This window comes from Arachis ipaensis, chromosome B9, assembly GCF_059453495.1.
Source record: "Arachis ipaensis isolate K30076 ecotype BB chromosome B9, ASM5945349v1, whole genome shotgun sequence".
In the NCBI taxonomy this organism is placed as follows: Eukaryota; Viridiplantae; Streptophyta; class Magnoliopsida; order Fabales; family Fabaceae; genus Arachis; species Arachis ipaensis.
Genome location: NC_142444.1, coordinates 93685161 through 93693550, shown reverse-complemented (window position 1 = coordinate 93693550; position 8390 = coordinate 93685161). Strand labels below are relative to the sequence as shown.

Below are 8390 nucleotides of genomic sequence, written 5' to 3'. Positions count from 1 at the left end.
GTCGCCATCATTCTAGCTTACACCACGAAGATTCTGGTTAGGAGATCTAAGAGATACTCATTCAGTCTAAGGTAGAACGGAAGTGGTTGTCATGCACACGTTCATAGGGAATGATGATGATTGTCACGTTCATCACATTCAGATTGAAGTACGAATGAATATCTTAGAAGCGAAACAAGATGAATTGAATAGAAAACAGTAGTACTTTGCATTAATCTTTGAGGAACAGCAGAGCTCCACACCTTAATCTATGGAGTGTAGAAACTCTACCGTTGAAAATACATAAGTGAGAGTCCAGGCATGGCCGAGAGGCCAGCCCTCAAACGTGATCTAAGATAGCATACAACTGATCAAAGATACCTAATACAATAGTAAAAGGTCCTATTTATAATAAACTAGCTACTAGGGTTTACAGAAGTAAGTAATTGATGCATAAATCCACTTCCAGGGCCCACTTGGTGTGTGTTTGGGCTGAGCTTGAGTGTTACACGTGTAGAGGTCATTCCTGGAGTTGAACGCCAGCTTTTGTGCCAGTTTGGGCGTTCAACTCTGGTTTTGGATCCTTTTCTGGCGCTGGACGCCAGAATTGGGCAGAGAGCTGGCGTTGAACGCCAGTTTGCGTCGTCTATTCTTGGCCAAAGTATGGACTATTATATATTGCTGGAAAGCCCTGGATATTTACTTTCCAACTCAATTGGAAGCGTGCCATTTCGAGTTCTGTAGCTCCAGAAAATCCACTTTGAGTGCAGGGAGGTCAGAATCCAACAGCATAAGCAGTCCTTCTTCAACCTCTGAATCTGATTTCTGCTCAAGTCCCTCAATTTCAGCCAGAAAATACCTGAAATCACAGAAAAACACACAAACTCATAGTAAAGTCCAGAAATGTGAATTTAACATAAAAACTAATGAAAACATCCCTAAAAGTAACTAGATCCTACTAAAAACATACTAAAAACAATCCCAAAAAGCGTATAAATTATCCGCTCATCACAACACCAAACTTAAATTGTTGCTTGTCCCCAAGCAACTAAAAATCAAATAGGATAAAAAGAAGAGAATATACTATAAATTCCAAACTATCAATGAAACATAGCTTCAATCATATGAGCGGGACTTATAGCTTTTTGCCTCTTGAATAGTTTTGTCATCTCACTTTATCCATTGAGGTTCAGAATGATTGGCATCTATAGGAACTCAGAGTTCAGATAGTGTTATTGACTCTCCTAGTTTAGTATGATGATTCTTGAACACAGCTTCTTTATGAGTCTTGGCCGTGGCCCTAAGCACTTTGTTTTCCAGTATTACTACCGGATACATAAATGCCACAGACACATAATTTGGGTGAACCTTTTCAGATTGTGACTCAGCTTTGCTAAAGTCCCCAATTAGAGGTGTCCAGGGTTCTTAAGCACACTCTTTTTTTTTTTGCTTTGGACCTTGACTTTGACCGCTCAGTCTCAAGTTTTCACTTGACACCTACACGCCACAAGCACATGGTTAGGGACAGCTTGGTTTAGCCGCTTAGACCAGGATTTTATTCCTTTAGGCCCTCCTATCCACTGATGCTCAAAGCCTTGGGATCCTTTTTATTTGCCCTTGCCTTTTGATTTTAAGGGTTATTGGCTTTTTGCTCTTGCCTCTTGGTTTTAAGAGCTTTTGGCTTTTTCTGCTTGCTTTTTCTTTTTCTTTCTATTTTTTTTCGCCTACTTTTTTTTTTTTCTGTAAGCTTTGTTCTTTGCTGCTTTTTCTTGCTTCAAGAATCATTTTTATGATTTTTCAGATTATCAAATAACATGTCTCCTAGTCATCATTCTTTCAAGAGCCAACATATTTAACATTCTTAAACAACAACTTCAAAAGACATATGCACTGTTCAAGCATTCATTCAGAAAACAAGAAGCATTGTCACCACATCAATATAATTAAACTAAGTTCAAGGATAAATTCGAAACTCATGTACTTCTTGTTCTTTTGAATTAAAACATTTTTCATTTAAGAGAGGTGATGGATTCATAGGACATTCATAACTTTAAGACATAGTTACTACTTACTAATGATCATGTAATGAAGACACAAACATAGATAAGCACACAACATAGAAAACGAAAAAATAGAAGAAGTAAGAACAAGGAATGAATCCACCTTAGTGATGGTGGCATTTCCTTCTTGAGGAACCAATGATGTCCTTGAGCTCTTCTATGTCTCTTCCTTGTCTTTGTTGCTCCTCCCTCATTGCTTTTAGATCTTCTCTGATTTCATGAAGGATGATGGAGTGCTCTTGATGTTCCACCCTTAGTTGCTTCCAATAATTGTGTGGAAGAAAATGTATCCCCTGAGGTATCTCAGGGATTTCTTGATTTGCAGTCAAATGTTCGACCACTGAGCTATAGACCCTTGATGGAAGCTTTTGTCTTCCCTTTCCTCTTCTTAGAGGTTTCTCTGGCCTTAGGTGCCATCAATGGTTATGGAAAAAAAACAAAAAAGCTATGCTTTTACCACACCAAACTTAGAATGTTGCTCGCCCTCGAGCAAAAGAAGAAAGAATAGAAGAGGAAGAAGATATAGAGGAGATGGATGGATGTGTGTATTCGGCCATATGGGTGGGATTGGGTGGGAGAGAGATGTTGAATTTTGAAGGTAGTGGGTGTATGGATGTGAGTGGTAAATGGAAAATAGAAGTGATGACCATGAATGGAGAGAGAGAGGGTGAGGTGGGTGGGGATCCTGTGGGATTCACAGATCCTGAGATGATCATGTGGTGTCCACAGATCTTGAGGTGATCCTGTGGTGTCCACAGATCCGGAGGTGTCAAGGATTTACATCCCTGCACCCATTAGGCATGTAAAATGCCCATGCACACAACTCTGGGCGTTCAGCGCCAGGTTGGTGCCCATTTTGGGCGTTCAACGCCCATTTGTTGCCATTTATGGCGTTGAACGCCAGAACCATGCTTGTTCTGGGCGTTCAGCGCCAGGTTGCTGCCCATTTTGGGCGTTCAGCGCCAGAACCATGCTCTGTTCTGGCGTTGAACGCCAGGCAGATGCTTCCTCCAGGGTGTGATTTTTCTTCTGCTATTTTTAATTCCGTTTCTAATTTTTTTGTTTATTTTGTGACTCCACATGATCATGAACCTAAGAAAACATGAAAAACAAAAATAAAATTAGATAAATAAACATTGGGTTGCCTCCCAACAAGCGCTTCTTTAATGTCAATAGCTTGACAGTGGGCTCTCATGGAGCCTCACAAGCGTGCAGAGCTTTGTTGAGACTCTCCAACACCAAACTTAGAATTTGGATATGGGAGTTCAACACCAAACTTAGAGTTTGGTTGTGGCCTCCCAACACCAAACTTAGAGTTTGACTATGGGAGCTTTGTTTGACTCTGCTTTGAGAGAAGCTCTTTATGCTTCCTCTCCATGGATGCAGAGAGATATCCTTGAGTTGTAAACACAAGGTTGTCCTTATTTAATTGAAGGATCAATTCTCTTCTGTCCACATCAATCACAGCTCTTGCTGTGGCTAGGAAAGGTCTTCCTAGGATGATGGATTCATCCTCTTCCTTTCCAGTATCCAGGACTATGAAATCAGCAGGGATGTAAAGGCCCTCAACCTTTACTAACACGTCCTCTACTTGTCCATAAGCCTGTTTTCTTGAATTGTCTGCCATCTCTAATGAGATTTTAGCAGCTTGCACCCCATAGATTCCCAGTTTCTCTATTACAGAGAGGGGCATGAGGTTTATTCCCGAACCAAGGTCACACAGAGCCTTAAAGATCATGGTGCCTATGGTATAAGGTATTATGAACTTTCCAGGATCCTGACTCTTCCGAGGTAATGTCAGTTGATACAGATCACTTAGTTCATTGGTGAACAAGGGAGGTTCATCTTCCCAAGTTTCAATACCAAATAATTTGGCATTTAGCTTCATGATTGCACCAAGGAACTTGGTAGTTTGCTCTTCAGTAACATCCTCATTCTCTTCAGAAGAGGAATACTCATCAGAGCTCATGAATGGCATAAGGAGGTTCAATGGAATCTCTATGGTCTCTAGATGAGCCTCAGAGTCCTTTGGTTCCTCAGAGGGAAGCTCCTTGTTGACCACTGGACGTCCCAGGAGGTCTTCCTCACTGGGATTCACGTCCTCCTCTCCCTCTTTGGGTTCGGCCATTGTGCTTATGTCAATGGCCTTGCACTCTCCTTTTGGATTCTCTTCTGTATTGCTTGGGAGAGTACTAGGAGGGATATCAGTGATCCTTTTACTCCGCTGGCCCACTTGTGCTTCCGGATTTCTAATGGAAGATCTTGTTTCATTCATGAAACTTATAGTGGCCTTAGATAGATCAGAGACTAAGTTTGTTAAATTAGAAGTATTTTGTTCAGAGTTCTCTGTCTGTTGCTGAGTGGATGATGGAAAAGGTTTATTATTGTTAAACCTGTTTCTTCCACCATTATTAAAGCCTTGTTGAGGCCTTTGATCCTTCCATGAGAAATTTGGATGATTTCTCCATGATGAGTTATAGGTGTTTCCATAAGGTTCACCTAAGTAATTCACCTCTGCTATTGCAGGGTTCTCAGGATCATAAGCTTCTTCTTCATAAGAAGCCTCTTGAGTACTGTTGGATGCAGCTTGCATTCCATGCAGACTCTGAGAAATCATATTGACTTGCTGAGTCAATATTTTATTCTGAGCCAATATGGCATTCAGAGTATCAATTTCAAGAACTCCCTTCTTCATAGGCGTCCCATTACTCACAGGATTCCTCTCAGAAGTGTACATGAACTGGTTATTAGCAACCATGTCAATGAGTTCTTGAGCTTCTGCAGGCGTTTTCTTTAGGTGAATGGATCCACCTGCAGAAGTATCCAATGACATCTTTGATAACTCAGATAAACCATCATAGAATATATCCAGGATGGTCCATTCTGAAAGCATGTCAGAAGGACACTTTTTGGTCAACTGTTTGTATCTTTCCCAAGCTTCATAGAGGGATTCACCTTCTTTCTGTTTGAAGGTCTGAACATCCACTCTAAGCTTGCTCAGCTTTTGAGGAGGAAAGAACTTGGCTAAGAAAGCCGTGACCAGCTTATCCCAAGAGTTCAGGCTATCTTTAGGTTGAGAGTCCAACCATATTCTAGCTCTGTCTCTTACAGCAAAAGGGAAAAGCATGAGCCTGTAGACTTCAGGATCTACTCCATTAGTCTTAACAGTATCACATATCTGCAAGAATCCAGTTAAGAACTGAAAAGGATCTTCAGATGGAAGTCCATGAAACTTGCAGTTCTGCTGCATCAGAGAAACTAATTGAGGTTTCAGCTCAAAGTTGTTTGCTCCAATGGCAGGAATGGAGATGCTTCTTCCATGTAAATTGGAATTAGGTGCAGTAAAGTCACCAAGCATTCTCCTTGCATTATTATTATTTTCGGCTGCCATCTCCTCTTCCTGTTCGAAAATTTCTGAAAGGTTATCTCTGGATTGTTATAATTTAGCTTCTCTTAATTTTTTCTTCAGAGTCCTTTCAGGTTCTAGATCTGCTTCAACAAGAATATTCTTGTCCTTGCTCCTGCTCATATGACAAAGAAGAGGGCACAGAAAAAATAATAATAATAATAATATGGATCCTTTATACCACAGTATAGGGATCCCTTTGTGAGTGGAAGAAAAGAAGAAGACAAAGAATGTGATGTAAGGAAAGAAACACAACTGTGAGGAGGGCAGAGATGTGAGATGAGATGTTAGTGAATGAATAAATAAATAGAAGGAGATGAGAGAGAAGGAATTTTCGAAAATAAATTTTGAAAAAGAGTTAGTGATTTTTGAAAAAAGTTTTTGAAAAAGGTTAGTATTTTTTCGAAAAATTTTAAAATCAAAAATAAAAATAATTAGTTAATAAAAAAGAAATTTTTTTTGAAAAAGAGGGAAGATATTTTCGAAAATTAGAGAGAGAGAGAGTTAGTTAGGTAGTTTTGAAAAAGTTAAGAAACAAACAAAAAGTTAGTTAGTTAGTTGAAATAAATTTTGAAAAGATAAGAAGTTAGGAAGTTAGAAAAGATATTTTGAAATCAAACTTTTGAAAAAGAAAAGATAAGAAGATATTTTGAAAAGATATGATAGAAATTAGTTTTGAAAAAGATTTGATTTTTAAAATCATAATTAATGACTTGATTCACAAGAAATCACAAGATATGATTCTAGAACTCAAAGTTTGAATCTTTCTTAACAAGCAAGTAACAAACTTGAAATTTTGGAATCAAAACATTAATTGTTATTGTTATTTTCGAAAATTTGATATAAAATTAAGAAAAAGGTTTTTGAAAAATATTTTTGGAATTTTCGAAAATAACTAAGAAGTTTGAAAAGATTTGATTTTTGAAAAAGATGAGATTTTTAAATTGAAAATTTGATTTGACTCATAAAAACAACTAGATTTTTTTTTTTTAAAAATTTTTGAAAAAGTCAACTCAAATTTTCGAATTTGATGAGAGAAAAAGGGAAAGATATTTTTTTTTTATTTTTGAATTTTTTTTTATGAAGAGAGAGAAAAACAAGAAAAATGATGCAATGCATGATAATTTTAGATCAAAACATGTGATGCATGCAAGAATGCTATGAATGTCAAGATGAACACCAAGAACACTATGAAGATCATGATGAACATCAAGAACACATTTTTGAAAAATTTTTAATGCAAAGAAAACATGCAAGACACCAAACTTAGAATTCTTTAATGCGTAGACACTACGAATTCAAGAATGCATATGAAAAACAAGAAAAGACACAAAACATGCAAATGCAAAGATCAAACAAGAAGACTTACCAAGAACAACTTGAAGATCATGAAGAACACTATGAATGCATGATATTTTCGAAAAAAGCAAGATGCATATGCAACTGACACCAAACTTATAACATGACTCAAGACTCAAACAAGAAACACAAAAATATTTTTTTGATTTTTATGATTTTCTAAATTTTTTTTTTCGAAAATTAATTGAAAAAGAAAAATAAGGATTCCAAAATTTTTAATATGAATTCCAGGAATCTTGCATTCTTAGTCTAAAGCTTCAGTCCAGGAATTAGACATGGCTCACTAGCCAACCAAGCTTTCAATAAAAAGCTCCGGTCCAAAACACTAGACATGGCCAATGGCCAGCCAAGCTTCAGCATGTAAATCAGGAACAGTAGCAGATGGAATAACAACAACTAACTTGCTCTTGATAACAAATTGCAAGCCTCAGTCCAAATGAATTTAGACATGGCTTTTCAGCCAGCCAGGCTTCGCATGCTTCATGAAACACTAGAATTCATTCTTAAAAATTTTGAATAAAAATATATTTTTGAAAACTAATTTTTTTTTTCCGAAAACAAAAGAAAAAATTTTTTTTGAAAAATTTTTGAAAGCAAAACAAAAAGAAAATTACCTAATCTGAGCAACAGGATGAACCGTCAGTTGTCCAAACTCAAACAATCCCCGGCAACGGCGCCAAAAACTTGGTATGCGAAATTGCTACTCAGGTTGTGAATTGTTGTTCGAAATTGATTCCCTGGCAATGGCACCAAAAACGGATGCACAGGACCATGGTCTAAACATATCTTCACAACTTCGCATAACTAACCAGCAAGTGCACTGGGTCGTCCAAGTAATACCTTACGTGAGTAAGGGTCGAATCCCACGGAGATTGTCGGTATGAAGCAAGCTATGGTCACCTTGTAAATCTCAGTCAGGTGGATATCAAATGGTTATGGAGTTTTCGAAAATAATATAATAAAATAGGGATAGAAATACTTATGTAAATCATTGGTGAGAGTTTCAGATAAGCGAATAGAGATGCTTTCGTTCCTCTGAACCTCTGCTTTCCTGCTATCTTCATCCAATCAGTCTTACTCCTTTCCATGGCTGGCTTTATGTGATACATCACCACTGTCAATGGCTACCTTCGGTCATCTCTCAGGAAAATGATCCAATGCCCTGTCACGGCACGGCTAATCGTCTGGAGGCATCACCCTTGTCAATGGCTTCATCTTATCCTCTCAGTGAAAATGGTCAACGCACCTTGTCACGGCACGGCTATTCATCTGTCGGTTCTCGATCATGCTGGAATAGGATTTACTATCCTTTTGCGTCTGTCACTAACGCCCCGCAATCGCGAGTTTGGAGCTCATCACAGTCATTCATTCATTGAATTCTACTCGGAATACCACAGACAAGGTTTAGACCTTCCAGATTCTCTTGAATGTCGCCATCATTCTAGCTTACACCACGAAGATTCTGGTTAGGAGATCTAAGAGATACTCATTCAGTCTAAGGTAGAACGGAAGTGGTTGTCATGCACACGTTCATAGGGAATGATGATGATTGTCACGTTCATCACATTCAGATTGAAGTACGAATG

General features: G+C 38.1%; 1 non-coding gene across 1 annotated transcript; it reads left to right on the top strand.

Annotated features, from left to right (window-relative positions):
• Positions 1-4926: 4926 nt before the first annotated feature.
• On the top strand, positions 4927-5034 carry LOC148545492 (small nucleolar RNA R71). Its single transcript, XR_015900945.1, has one exon. It is a non-coding gene; the product is annotated as a small nucleolar RNA R71 (small nucleolar RNA).
• The last annotated feature ends 3356 nt before the right edge of the window (positions 5035-8390 follow it).